At 44.6% G+C, this 14,539-nt stretch overlaps 1 protein-coding gene across 1 annotated transcript in view; it reads left to right on the top strand.

The window, feature by feature from the left end:
- The window catches only part of ELOVL6 (ELOVL fatty acid elongase 6), an 85,656-nt gene that overhangs the window by 39,370 nt on the left and 31,747 nt on the right, over window positions 1-14,539 (top strand). The gene's annotated exons all lie outside the window — the stretch shown is intronic.

Below are 14,539 nucleotides of genomic sequence, written 5' to 3'. Positions count from 1 at the left end.
AAAGAATTAGCTGTCCTTTGATCCTGGCTTCACTCTTCAGGAGTCACTTATTAGGAAGATTCTTTTTTTTTTTTTTTTTTTTTTTGGTTTTTGGTTTTTGGGTCATACCCGGTAGTGCTCAAGGGTTTTTCCTGGCTCCGTGCTCAGAAATTGCTCCTGGCAGGCACGAGGGACCATTTGGGATGCTGAGATGCGAACCGATGATCATCTGCATGCTATCTCTCCGGCCCCAGAAAGATCTTTTCCTAATTAATCTCTCAGGCCAACACCACCCCCCACCCCACCCCTGTTTTGTCCCTGTCGAAAGCAGTAGTCATTGCTTATCCAGAATAATGGATGTGGTACGGGAGATGCACTTAAACCTGGCTAGGATTCTAGAATGAGTGAGCGAGCTCAAGTCTCATGATTTGGAGAATTTCTGCAATGAGGTGTGGGGACCGGGAGTCCCCATAACTCACTGCCTGAGAATTCCAACTGTCTGGATTTTCTGCATTATAACTACGAATTTATGGTCTTCCAATTTGATGGCTGGAAACAAACTATTTTATTAAAATATTCATTTAAAATTTTACTTTATTTTATTTACTTATTTTGGTTTTTTGGGGTCATACCTGGCAGTGCTCAGGGGTTACTCCTGGCTCTGCACTTAGAAATCACTCCTGGCAGGCTCAGGGGACCGACCATATGGGATCCTGGGATTCAAACCACCATCCTTCTGCATGAAAGGCAAATGCCTTACCTCCATGCTATCCTTCTGGCCCCATTAAAATTTTATTTTTAACTTTGATTTTTTAGACTTCTAATTTACCGTGATTATCTTCCATTTTTAAGTATAATACACAGAAGTTTTTAATGTTACTGAATTTAATTTATCAATTTTTTTTGTTGTTTTGTTTTTGTTTTTTGGTTTTTGGGTCTCACCCGGCAACGCTCAGGGGTTACTCCTGGCTCTACGCTCAGAAATCGCTCCTGGCAGGTTCAGGGGACCATATGGGATGCCGGGATTCAAACCACCATCTTTCTGCATTCAAGGCAAACAAACCACCTGTGTGCTATCTCTCTGGCCCTTCTTAGATTTCTTCAGTACAAGTATGTTTGAACTAACACGGATGTAATCATATTTAGAGTGAAGTCAAAACCGATATTATTAAATTTGGGCTTAAAGTGATGCTTCATAATGAATCAGAGAAGGTCTCTTTCCTTCAAGAGCATTTGTTGTATTGCTGATGTACAGGGTCCCCTGCTCCAGCACTGTCCCAGTGACTGAGATACCTTGGGGCCAGAGTGATAGCATAGTGGGTAGGGTATTTGCCTTGCATGTGGCCAACCTGGCATTCCATATGGTTCCTGAACCTGCCAGTATCAACTTCATATCATTTCTTTTTTTTTAGTTTTGGGTTTGTGGTTTTTTTTTTTGTTTTTTTTTTTTTTTTGGGTGGGGGGGTCACACCCGGCACTCGAGTTATTCCTGGCTCAGCGCTCAGAAATCACTCCTGGTAGGCTTGGGGCACCATGTCAAACTGGAGTTCATCTGCATTTGGCTGTGTTCAAGGCAAATGTCCTACCAGTATGCTATTGCTCCGGCCCCCCAGTGTCGACTTCTAAGAACAGAGGTTGGAGGAATAACCCCAGGTGAGGCCCAAAAAAACAAAAAATTAAGAAAGAAAGTAGATGCCTTTCTTGATATTGATACTGCACTTATCCTCTGTCCCAACCTCTGTGTGCCTTTAAATGCCAGTACAAGAACATACCTAGGCATGGATAGAAATGTGGAGTCTTTTATATCGTAAAAGGACTTAGAGCTTCAAGAACCTAGTGCCAAGTTCTGGAGCCTGCCAGGCTGGTTGCATCCTCACGTAAGTAGCTGATGTGACCTAGGACCTCGGTGGCTGTTGCTCTATGCAGCCCATCCAGATTCCTTTGCTGGGCTGCAAAGTTTGTCATTATGCAACTACTCGATGGACCTGAAATGGTCTACACAGTTACCATGGTTTTTATCTTGTTTTTTGTTGCTTTTTGGGGAGTCAGTCACCTGTCCTGGGGATCCGGTCTGGGTTCAACACCCAACAGGCCAGTCATTTTCTATATAAATGAGTTAAATCATGCACAATAGAGCAGAAAGGAATATAACCCAGATTCCTGGCAGGGCATGGGAGAACTATAAGTCTCCTTTTCCAACCCATGGGGTAACAACTGTTATTCAGACAACTATGATCTTAAAAGGAGCTCTCACACCTTGCATGAAATGTGGGCCACTGGCTTCAGAGACGCATCCAGTGAGATTGGGGCACTGAGTATGTTGGACTGGAAGTAGCAGCCGAAAGATGAGTCTAGGGAGCCATGGTGAATTGTGGGCAATTTCCTTCTGGTGTACAGCAAACATCTGGAACATTTAGTCTAGAGCAGATAAGGTTGTTCAGTAAGACTAGATTTTCCTCTTTATTTTTTTGTGGGTTTTGTCTGTTTTTGTTTTGGGGCCATACCCAATGGTGCTTAGGGCTTACTGCTGGCTCTATATTTTGAAATTCCTCCTGGAAGTGCTCAGGGGACCATATGAGAAGTTGGGAATGGAGCTCAGGTGGGCCACATGCAAGGCAAATGCCCTATCCACTGTGCTATCTCTCTGGTCCCTGCACGTTAGTTTTTGTGTGGGGTTACTCCAAGTGTGTTCTGGGAGGAAAGGGGGTCATTCCCAAGAGTACTGGGGGAGGGGGTGTTGGCACCAGGAATGAACCCAGGGCCTCCTTCCTGCACACATCATGGTTCAGCCCATTGAGCTAAGACTCCAGGGCCTCAGGTTTTTCTCTTTCTAGATACTTGGGAGATGGTCCTTCCCAGACATCTGAGCTGTGAGGTAGGAAAGAGGCCAGTGAGATCTGTCAGGCTTTCCAACAGTCCCTTTTGGCCACTTCTGCAACTTGGAGCAGCAATACTAGAAACAGAAGCCTGGGTGAGAAGGACACCATTTAGTCCTGCCCGGGATTCCAGCAGCTCCCTAATCTCCCACACCCACCCAATTAGGCTCGGGCCACTTCCTCTGAGGTCTGCCTTGATGTGAGGCATCCTGAAAGGCTCTTAGAACAGTGGAGACACCTGTCCTCTCAGTTAACAAGAAGGGTCTTGTCCAGAATAGGTGCTTTTCAATTGAGGAAATACGTAATGCAATAACAAGATTTGCTCTTGATAATCATTAGGAAAGTCCCCAAAAGTTTTTAAAATAGACTCTCTTATGCGTGAGCACACGTACATATATTCTTTACTGGTAGAAATCTGTTTCATAAGACCGTCACATTTTGAACAGTTTATTTTACTTGGAGGCAAGATTAGAAATCTTGGTGGCAGAGTTACACACTTCACTCTGTGGCGGCTTTCCTGGGTTGGCGAAAGCACCTTCCATATGAGACAAGAAGTTTCCTCACACAAGTTGTGCCTTGCTGGTAGAAGAGATTGCTGAGAAGGCCTGAAAGGGCCAGCTCAGTGGTTGATGCACGGTGGGAGGGGACTGTGGATATAAATTCCCAGCCCAGCCTGGTCCTGTGCCTTCTGCCCTGTCGTCATACCAAAGGAGTGTGAGCCTTTGCAGGGAGTTAAGGGGGGACACGGACCTGGCCAGCCTTCCGCACCCAGTATCAGATGTGCATACCTGGTGTAATGAACTACTAGGCAATGACTCCTCCTGGGAAAGGGAGTGGGAGGATACCCCAAGATTTCCTGGAACACCATTCCAGACCTGCTCTGTCCTCAGCCCCAAGCTGTGCCCTCATTGGAAACCTCAGGCTTGCACTTTGATTTTATCAGCAAGCCATCTCCTGTCTCAGATGCACCCTGAGTCCATTCAGCTACTGCAGTGCTTTCCCATCTACTGCTGAAATGGAAAAGCAACATTGACACAAGCTCCTCAAGAGCCCTCCTCACCCGACTTTCTCTTTCTGGGACCTTCCACTCAGCCCTTCCAAACCTTCCCTTGAAAGGATCTCAGTCTCAGTTCTATGGTTCCAGGTGGTCAGTTTTCACTTGTCTACAGTGAGGGGCTGGAGCTATAACATAGTGCAGCAGGCCCGGGTTCAATCCTTAGCATCCCATACGGTCCTCTGAAAGTGGTGATGTGTGGCCAAAAAATAAACAACAACAAACATTATTCTAGTTCTGCCAGTCTCTTCTCTTTACTTTCTGATAACTATGTTCCCCCAAACACTTCATTAGAAGCAAAATTTGGCAGGAGAGGTTAGTATATTTGTGTCACACCTGAAATTGCTCAGCAGCCACTCCTGACAGTGCTCAGAATTGATGTTGGGACCGTGTGATACATGCAAAGCCCACTGAATCACTATTGAACTTCTGAAAGTGTCCACGGAAGGGCAGGAGAGACATGTTTGGGTGCTCCTTGGTACCTTAGTGACATTCTGGCAAGTATGTGTTGAAATCATTCTGCAAGGATGTGCAAAACCAGAATCCTGGCGGTTGACTCCATGGGCACAGAGGCTGGGCTCAGTTGTGTTTAATCCTTGTCGAGCTTTCGAAGCTCATGAGATGCCGCTTTACTGTCTCTTGGTCCTGGCACAGCTGAGGGACTCTTGTCCTTTATCCGCCATTGACACTCAGTAACCCTGTGTTGCCAACGTAAGAAAGGAATCACCAGGCAAATCTCATGGCTGTGGGTTGGTTGCGTGTCAGCATAACCAAACAAACATACATGGACAGCGGGCACATCTGGCCAGGTGTGCAGAGCCTGAGGGGATGCTCTCTCCACCTGTGACTCAGGGCTGGAGATGGAGCTACCACAAGGAACCACTAATGTGCTGACGAAGGTTTCAATAAATATGATATTAGCCAGAAGCTTATTTCATGGCTGGCTGGTTATACTTTGACCATGCAATATAATTATGTGTCTTGGGGGGTGAGAAATCCAAGAATCCAAAGGTATAGTGATGGCTAGAGATAGAAAGGAAGTTATGTCATTGTAAAGATCTTGAAATGGGTCAAGTTCAGATCTCAAAGGTTGCCCATGAATCCATGCAGCATGGTGGGGCTGGCTATTCTTCATTTCCTGTCTTTTGGAGCACCTTTTCAATTATCTTTTACATTTTTTTTTTTGGTTTTGTTTTGTTTTGTTTTGGGGTCATACCTGGCGGCACTCAGGGGTTACTTTTGGCTCTGCACTCAGAAATCACTCCTGGCAGGCACAAGGGACCATATGGGTTACCTGGATTTGAACCACAGTCAGTCGGCTGCATGCAAGGCAAACACCCTACCGCTTGCTATCTCTCCAGCCCTGTTCTTTTTTGTTTTGTTTTGTTTTGGGGTCACACCCGGCTCAGGGATTACTCCTGCCTCTGCACTCAGAAATATCTGCTTCGGTCTGGAGGCCAGGAAACCTAAAGATCAGAGTGCCTGCAACTTGGTTTCCTGTGGGACCAGCTTCCTACCTGGACTGCCCTGACTTAGCACTTACAAACAGTGGACCAAGGCCTCTGGGGTGGGTTGGGGGGGGGTCATACCCGGTGGCCAGGTGGACAGGATTACTCCTGTCTCTGTGCTCAGAAATCAGTCCTGGCAGGCTCAGGGACCATATAGGATGCCAGGATGGGTGGGTTGGGGGGGGGGGTCACACCCGGTGGCCAGGTGGACAGGATTACTCCTGTCTCTGTGCTCAGAAATCAGTCCTGGCAGGCTCAGGGACCATATAGGATGCCAGGATTCATATCACCGTCATCCTGGTTTGGCTACATGCAAGGCAAATCCCCACCACCGTACTATCTCTCTGGCCCCTCTTTTTTTTTTTTTAATTTATTTTTAGCACTGTGGTTTACAGAGTTGCTTCTAATATAGTTAGGAATATGAATTTCTTTTTTTGTTTGTTTTTGGGCCACACTCAGTAACGCTCACGGGTTACTCCTGGCTCTGTGCTCAGAAATTGCTTCTGGCTTGAGGGACCATATGGGACTCCAGGGGAATCGAACCTCGGTCCATCCTAGGCTAGAGCAGGCAAGGCTTGTGCCACTACTCTGGCCCAGGAATATGAATATGAATTTTTGGCATTTTTGTACCAGTGCCAATCCCACTATGAATATGACCTTCCTTTCACCATTGTTCTTGTTTCTCACCCTCCCCCATGCTTGTCCCTTGGCAGGTATGCATACTACAAGGCCAGATAAATAATACAGTGGGTAGGGCATTTGCCTTGCACGTGGCCCACCTGGGTTTGATCCCTGGCATTCCTATGGTAACATGAGCCTGCCAGTAGTCTGTGAGCATTACTGGGCCCAAAAACAAAACAACTATATATATATATATATATATATATATATATATATATAATATAGGGGCCGGCGAGGTGGCGCTAGAGGTAAGGTGTCTTCCTTGCAAGCGCTAGCCAAGGAAGGACCACAGTTCGATCCTCCAGCGTCCCATATGGCCCCCCCAAGCCAGGGGCAATTTCTGAGCGCTTAGCCAGGAGTAACCCCTGAGCATCAAATGGGTGTGGCCAAAAAAAAAAAAAAAAAAACACCAAAACTGTGACACAGATGCATCCACATGGTCCAGGACTTCAACGATCTGTGGAGCTGGGCCATATGGTGGTGGTGGCTCGAGGACTTGTCTGCCTGGGGCTTCCAGAATTCCAGAGCCAGGATTGGGACTTCTTTTATGAGGAGGCTGATTCCATTCTGGAGAGTTTTCACTCCCACACACACACCTATAGGATGGGATGGGGGAGCAGGAGCACACTATGGGGGTGTGGATCGGATCCAAGCATTGGGCCTACATTCTGAAGCCCTGGGAAGGACAAGCCTCTGTTTCACTCATCTCCAAGAGGCTGTGCTCCAGACAGTGGTCCCCATCCTGGGAAACTGACAACTAGCTGGTGAAAGTGCTTAGGGATCCTGTTCCCAGATAGAAGAGTTTGGACAGACCTGGCACTGAGCTGATCAGTGATGCTTCGGGGTGGGGGGGATGAGAGACCACGCCATGACAAGGATTGAACTGGGAGCCACCGTCATGCTGTTGAGCTGTCTGTCTGGGGATCTCCTTGAGTTACAACTAAATCGTTGCGGTAGTATATTCAAAGGGAAAATCACTTTGTTCCTCTTTTAATGTAGATGTTTTGTTTGTTTTCATCACATTCATTTTTCATTCCTCCCCAAAGAATTTCTGATTTCTACACTGCCAATAGGATTCTTTTTTTTTCTTTCTTTTTTTTTTTTTTTTAAGGATTTTTCTTTATTTAATGTACATCTAGAGAATCGTGTATTGGAAAGGGATCTGGGCCTTACACTGCCTCCCTGAGCAAAAAGAAAATGCAAAACTTGCTTCTTTGACCTTATGAAGAGTCATTATCTACCATCTTTTTTTTTTCTTTTTTGCAACTTGTACCTAAAATCAGTTTGCAAGAGAAGTAATAGAACTTATGTGTTTTGCTACAATAAACTCATTGCTGCCATTGAGGAAGCAATTTCTCACCTGGCAATTTCTCTTGGAACCTGTCTTTGTTTTCATGTTAGGATTTGCATGGGGAAATCCTACAAGGATAACACAATTCTATAGGACAGATTAACTACTTTGATCTCTGGTGTCAACTACTTTTAGTCTGTCTTAATTCTAGGCTCTACCTGGATACCTTGTAATCTTTCTGACAACAAAAATACCTTCATTCACAAGAAGTGGGATAAGAAACTCATAAGTTCTGGATTTCTTCATGACCTAGGTTTACTATTATATTGATGCTACGCCTGAGTAAAGTTTGGTTACGCACACACATCAATAAACTCTTTGCCACAGTTGGGTTATTTCCATGCACATTGGATGCAGGTGAGGAGTTACTGAAAGAAGCAGAAGGATTGTACAGATGCACGTCAACAAGCTGATTCTCATAGTAGCCTGGTAGTTTTCCAAAGACAACATTGGCCTAATCTGGTTCACTTCTACCTTAAGATAGTTCTTATCCAGGCTCTTCTTCACGTGCCATTCTTGCATTTCAAATTCACCTTTTCAGTTTGCCAGCCTATTGGCTCATTTGAAATGGGGACCAATCCCTCCCTTTCCACCTCACTTCCAATGTGTATTAACTTTCTTGCTTTGGTGTCAGAGTTTCTTCTTTCCCTGATTTGTGTGATCTCACTCACCATATGAGTGACTTGTCTTACTTTTGGAGATCCATGGACTCGTAACCTTCATAAGACCCTGATCTTTTGTCTGTTTCATTCACTGATGTGTTTACAAAGCATGGAACACTTGTAGGCAAATGACTAGGTGATGAATTAATACTTCCTGGGTGAATAATCAAGAGTTGGGAAAGATTGTATTTTTCACCCCCCAGCATGGCTATTTGTGCTGTCAAATCAGACAGACAGCTGGGGCCGGAGTGGTGGCACAAGGGGTGGGGCATTTGCCTTGCATGTGGCTAGCCCAGGACAGACCTCAGTTTGATCCCCCAGTGTCCCATATGGTCCCCCAAGCCAGGAGCAACTTCTGAGCACATAGCCAAGTGTGCCTGAGCATTTGAGTGTGGCCCAAAGGGCAAGGGAAAATAAACAGCTGATTTTTCTGTGCTAAAATATGCTACATAGGAGGGACCATAATGATAACACAGCTGGTAAAGCATTGCACACAGACAACCCGGGTTTGATCCCCAGAATCCCATACCAGGCCTTACAGGAGTGATTGATGAGTGCAGAGCCAAGAGTAACCCCTTAGCACCCCTAGGTGTGGCCCAAACCACCTCAAAAGCCACATAGATTTCAGTGAATTCAATCTTTCTTTCTCTTTCTTTCTTTCTTTCTTTCTTTCTTTCTTTCTTTCTTTCTTTCTTTCTTTCTTTCTTTCTTTCTTTCTTTCTTTCTTTCTTTCTTTCTTTCTTTCTTTCTCTCTCTCTCTCTCTTTCTCTCTTTCTTTCTTCCTTTCTTTCTTTCTTTCTCTCTCTCTCTCTCTTTCTTTCTTTCTTTCTCTCTTTCTTTCTTTCTTTCTCTCTTTCTTTCTTTCTTTCTTTCTTTCTTTCTTTCTTTCTTTCTTTCTTTCTTTCTTTCTTTCTTTCTTTCTTTCTTTCTTTCTTTCTTTCTTTCTTTCTTTCTTTCTTTCCAATTCAATCAATCTTTTGGTTCCCCAAATTCATTGAATAGAAGTCAAAAACATCCTATTTGGATCCTTATGCTAAATCCCCTGTTTTGTTTGGTCATATATAGTAATTATGGATAAAAATTCCTAGGGGCTAGGAAGGAAGCCCAGCAATAGAACTTGTGCCTTGCATGTGTGAAATCCTGGATTCAATTTACCCTATTGCTTTAAAAAGGAGAAAAGCATTCTGGACAACAGTGTATGTGTGCCATCTGGCAATCTCCCATCCCTGCTGCGTCTTCAATGAGGATTTTATTGATGGCTACATCCCAGGGGACTTAATGACCAATGAGTGTCTGGCTGGGCAATAGATTTTTATTGTTAACTTTTACAAAGGGATTTGCCATCTCACCAGCAGCTCCTGGGGTTGGGGTAGACTTTTCCCTAATGGTGTGGTTTCATAGGTGCTGAGGTGGTTGTTCCAGTTCCTAGTCAGCTGAAAAGGCAGTTTGAGCTCTGCACCTGTACACATCTGCCCAGAGCAGATAGCATCAGAGTCTCTCTGACATCCACTCCTGGAATAAAACACTGAGGGGAAGTGGGCCAGGAGTGGAAGGCAGAGCTTAGAAGAGGAAACCCAGAGTCTGAGAGGAGCTGGTGGCAGCAGAAAGGGAGAAAGAAGGGGTAGACAGCACACACACACACACACACACACACACACACACACACACACACACACACACACACACACACACACACCTTGTTCAGCTGAAAGCTGCTGGGTCAGGGAGCTGGAAAATATTGACTTTGGACCTGTTGAACTCACCCAAATCCTAGCCCATTGCCTCGAAGATGCTTTGTGTGTGAGGATCAGATCTGTGTTCTGCAGGTAATGTCATTGAAGAAACAATGCCAACATCCAAGCTGGGTGGGCCCAGACCTTAGCCCCATGGTCAGCCATGCCTTTTTTTTTTTTTTTGGTTCTCTTTCCGGCCCCCAGCCCTGCCTTTCACCCACAAGAGCGCTCTCCTATAGCACTAGGGGATGGGATGGTAAAAAGGGTAGTAGAGTAGAAGAAAAAGACATACTCATCACACAGGTGCTCTTAAAGCCAAAGTCAGCTGACAGGTGGGATGTGGGATCCTTTTTATTATTCCTCTAGTATCCAGATAACTAGAAGGGACATGTCTTCTTCCTCTGTAAAACAGCCAGATTGTTTTGACTACCTTTGATGGTTTTTTAATGTATTTATTTAGGTTTTGGGGGCTACATCCAGTGATGCTCAGAGCTTACTGGCTCTGCACTCTGGAATTACCATATTTTCTGGTATACAAGACGACTTTTTAACCCATGAAAAACTTCTTAAAAGTTGGGCGTTGTGGGGCCGGAGAGATAGCATGAGGTAGGGTGTTAGCCTTGCATGCAGAAGGATGGTAGTTCAAATCCCAGCATCCCAAATGGTCTCTCAAGCCTGCCAGAAGCGATTTCTGAGCATAGAGAGCCAGGAGTAACCCCTGAGCACTGCTGGGTGTGACCCAAAAACCAAACCAAAACAAACAAGCAAAAAAAGAGTTGGGTTGTCTTTTACGCTAGTATACAGCATGCTGAAACTTACCATATTTTCTGGCATATAAGACGACTTGTTTTATTTTTTTTTTTTTTTTGGTATTGTTTTTTTGGGTCACACCCTTTTGACGCTCAGGGGTTACTCCTGGCTATGCGCTCAGAAATCGCTCCTGGCTTAGGGAGACCATATGGGACACTGGAGGATCGAACCGCGGTCCATCCTATGCTAGTGCTTGCAAGGCAGACACCTTACCTCTAGCGCCACCTTCCTGGCCCCATAAGACGACTTTTGAAACAAAAAAAAGTCAACCAAAAATCGGGGGTCGTCTTATATGCCGAGCATATCCCGAAAAATGTTTCAATGTGCTGCTAAACGAAAATTGTCTGAATACTGCCACAAAACGAATTTTTCAACTCGATCCTGCACCAATCACTGCAAGGCTGCTCGGACTGCCTCTCGAACTCAGCCAATCCAAGCAGGCGTTTGATGCATGCAAATTAGACAATGTTCTGGACCGAATCTACACTGTCAAAAGCCTGCTCAGATTGGCCAGAGTCAGAGAGGAAGTCTATGACAGTATAACCTCTAAAGTCTAAACCTTTGCTTGTTGTGATTGGCTCACTGTGGTACATGCAGTTGCAGCACAGGAACGTTCTGTCTTATACAGTGAATATAGGCCTAAACCTGTGTTTTTTTGTTGTTGTTGTTGGTTTTTTTTTTGGTTTTTGGGCCACACCTGGCAGTGCTCAGGAGTTACTCCTGGCTGTCTGCTCAGAAATAGCTCCTGGCAGGCATGGGGGACCATATGGGACACCGGGATTTGAACCAACCACCTTTGGTCCTGGATCTGCTGCTTGCAAGGCAAACGCTGCTGTGCTATCTCTCCGGGCCCCGTAAACCTGTGTTTTAACTGTAAAATTAGGGGGTTGTCTTATACGCCCAGTCGTCTTATATGCCGGAAAATATGGTACTCCAGCTTCAGGGATGAGTGTGATTCTCCCCCCTCTTAACGTCCTCATCAGTCTTCTGCTTGTCCTGATTAATCTTTCAGGGCACACAGAGGAGCTGAGCTACCGAGTGCTGCATCCCATCCAGCCACCGGGTGTTATCATTGGCTTTCCCGTGCTCAGTCCTCTGCTTGTCCTGATTATAATCTTTCAAGGCATACAGGAGCTGAGTTAACATCTCATCCATCCACTGGGTATTCAGCTTTCAGGTGCTCAGTCCTCTGTTCAGCTTTTATGGAACACAGAAGAGGTGTTCTGTCTCCCTCTAGCTGTCCTATTAATCACTGCACCCCAGCCAGCTGCTCTTGGAGGAGCCCCCTCTCCCTGCGCTCAATGTAGATCACAAAAAAATCACAGTCCCTCGCTACAAATGACAATGTAAAATGATTGTTGACACTAATCTATTATTAAATCTTTATTAAAATATACTGTTCACCTTTGAGGGTTCTATTATTTTCTCTTATGTTTTTAATTTTTCATTTGGTGTGCATTAAAAGAGAGGTAGTCTTATATGGGGAATATCGCCCAAACCCTATATTTTAACAGGAAAAGTAGGCGGTCGTCTTACAGGCCTAGTCTTCGTATACGCTGGAAAATATGGTATTCTTGGCAGTACCTAAGGAAGTAGTGCCTTTCCATCCCAACCCACCCCCTTTCTTTTAAATTCCAAAGAAGTTACTGAGTAGATAAATGATAAATTTGCTCCGGGTAGCTGAGCCAGTCTGTGACAATTAACTAAATAAACGGGGTGTTTGTGGGCCCATACAGAGGGAGGAATGATCTGTTTTACCCAAGCTAAATGCTTGGTGTATGGTTAGCATTTCTGTCTATTACAAAATAAAAGCATTTAAATTAAATTTTTACTGTAAATTTTTATTTCTCGATGTTGCAGTATACAATAATAAAGCAAGATGCATGCATAATCTTGCCACCGAGAAGTAACACGTAAGGGTATTTCTTATATTTTTCCTGCTATTGCTCAGAGGATCATACGTTGTGCTGAATCTTTTCAGCTGTTTGTAAGGGCCTTCACCCCTGTACTATATCTCCCTAGCCCCCCATCGTACATATTTACAAATGAATGTACATAACATAGAGGGACATACATGGTTAGCCTCATCATCATCTCCTAAGTGGATATGCCCTCATACCTCCCAGACTCTGATTCACTTGTTTTCACTGATATCTTTGACCTTTTCTGGTGCTTGCTGTAGACAGTTTCTTTTTGTTGTTTTTGGGTCATACCCAGCTGCACTCCTGTTGGTTACTCCTGGCTCTGCACTCAGAAATTGCCCCTGGAAGTCTTAGGAAATCATATGGAATGCCAAGAATCCAACCATCTTCCATCCTGGTTTGGCAGCATGCAAGGCAAACGCTCTATTGCTGTGTAATAGTCTTCAGCCCCTGTAGACAATTTCTTAAAGTTGAATTGCTGGACTGAAAGATGCTTATGTTTAAGATAGATTTTTTCTTTGTCCTTCCCACTAGTGAAACTGTCACCTTATCACTTGTTTCTTTGCCTGTCAGTAGATAGCAAGTAGTTTCTTGAGCTTTGCTTATAATAATATAAATCATCCTCATCAAAATAGACACATTTGTCTTTTTACGTTGTTTGTTGGCATTCTTTTTTGAAAATCAAACCATCACACAACTGATTGCAAAAGAATCCGAATAGTTCACTTTACTGGTTGTAGAAGGGAGCAGTTATTTATAAGGGAACTTAACGCAATGTCACCACATTTTTCACACTTTATATCTGTACTTGGCCGTTGGCTTAATGCAAACAGTTCTACCTCTGAGGAAAAAGAACATTGGTCTCTGGCCAGCAAAAGCTAAAGACATTTGAACACTTATTTTTTCAGCATTCCTGAGCGATATTTGATACAGCATCGCCTTCAAGCAGCTGATAGAAATGTTGATCGTATTTTTAAAGAGGTTAATATACAAAAGATCAGTAGCCTTGAATAACTTTTAATTTATCGGATTCTTTAAGCTCCTGAAAACAGAAAAATAAATCTATTACTTAGTTAGATTCTGAATTGAGTAGCTTTGGAGCACAGATTTATAAATGACTTTGTTTGACAATATCTCCTCTTCCGGATTACACTCTTGCATATGTGTAAGTTTTGAGGGAAGACTAAGCCGACCACGGGCATGGGGAGTCTACAGAGGTGATGAAAGAAAGGGCATGAACCTGGAGTGGTTGGGGAGCACCCTCCCAGAGACACACAGAGTAACCAGCAGAGCTGAGAAGGTCATTCAGGCGTGTGCGGAGTGTTCAAGACTTGCACAGCGTGGATAGCATAGGGAGTTTGTAAGGCAGTTCCCCGTTAGGCAAAGGTGACGTTATGGGGTCAGACTGAGCTTCGGGCAGATGCTGAAAGAGTAGGTCAGATCTGAACATGTCTCTGTGGAGCTTGCATCCTTCGAACACTGATAACTTCTTTTTGAAGCCACAAGGCTGTGAGGATCTGGACACTTGGCCTTCGGTGCTTGGTGTTTGCACTTCTTCATTTCTAATATCATAACATTCACCCTGGAAGGTTTCTGATACTAGATTTTCAGCTCAGGATCTCCAAATGTGTCCAACTATTGAGTTATCCAGGCCCACAGGAAACAGGTTACCATGATGCTGTGAATGGGGTAGTGGTCTATACTAGATGACCTTCTCCTGTCTTTTGCCCGGTTAAAAGTCAATCACCAGGTGATGATAATGACTTCAAGGGAAGACACGCTTTCTTTGGGGGGAAATGTGGGGCTTCCTGTGTAATTGATAATGACACTCCTGATTATTGGGAGAGGCAAAAAGAGGCCCGGGGAGCTGGGAGGAGCAGTGAGGAGCAAGGTGCCATTGTGGGCAAAAGGGCAGTGTGGGTAGAGGGATGGAGAGATGGCTATAGGGGAGTCTTGAACTCAC

This window comes from Suncus etruscus, chromosome 14 (genome assembly GCF_024139225.1).
Source record: "Suncus etruscus isolate mSunEtr1 chromosome 14, mSunEtr1.pri.cur, whole genome shotgun sequence".
Taxonomy (NCBI): Eukaryota; Metazoa; Chordata; class Mammalia; order Eulipotyphla; family Soricidae; genus Suncus; species Suncus etruscus.
This window is presented reverse-complemented; position numbering and strand designations above follow the sequence as displayed.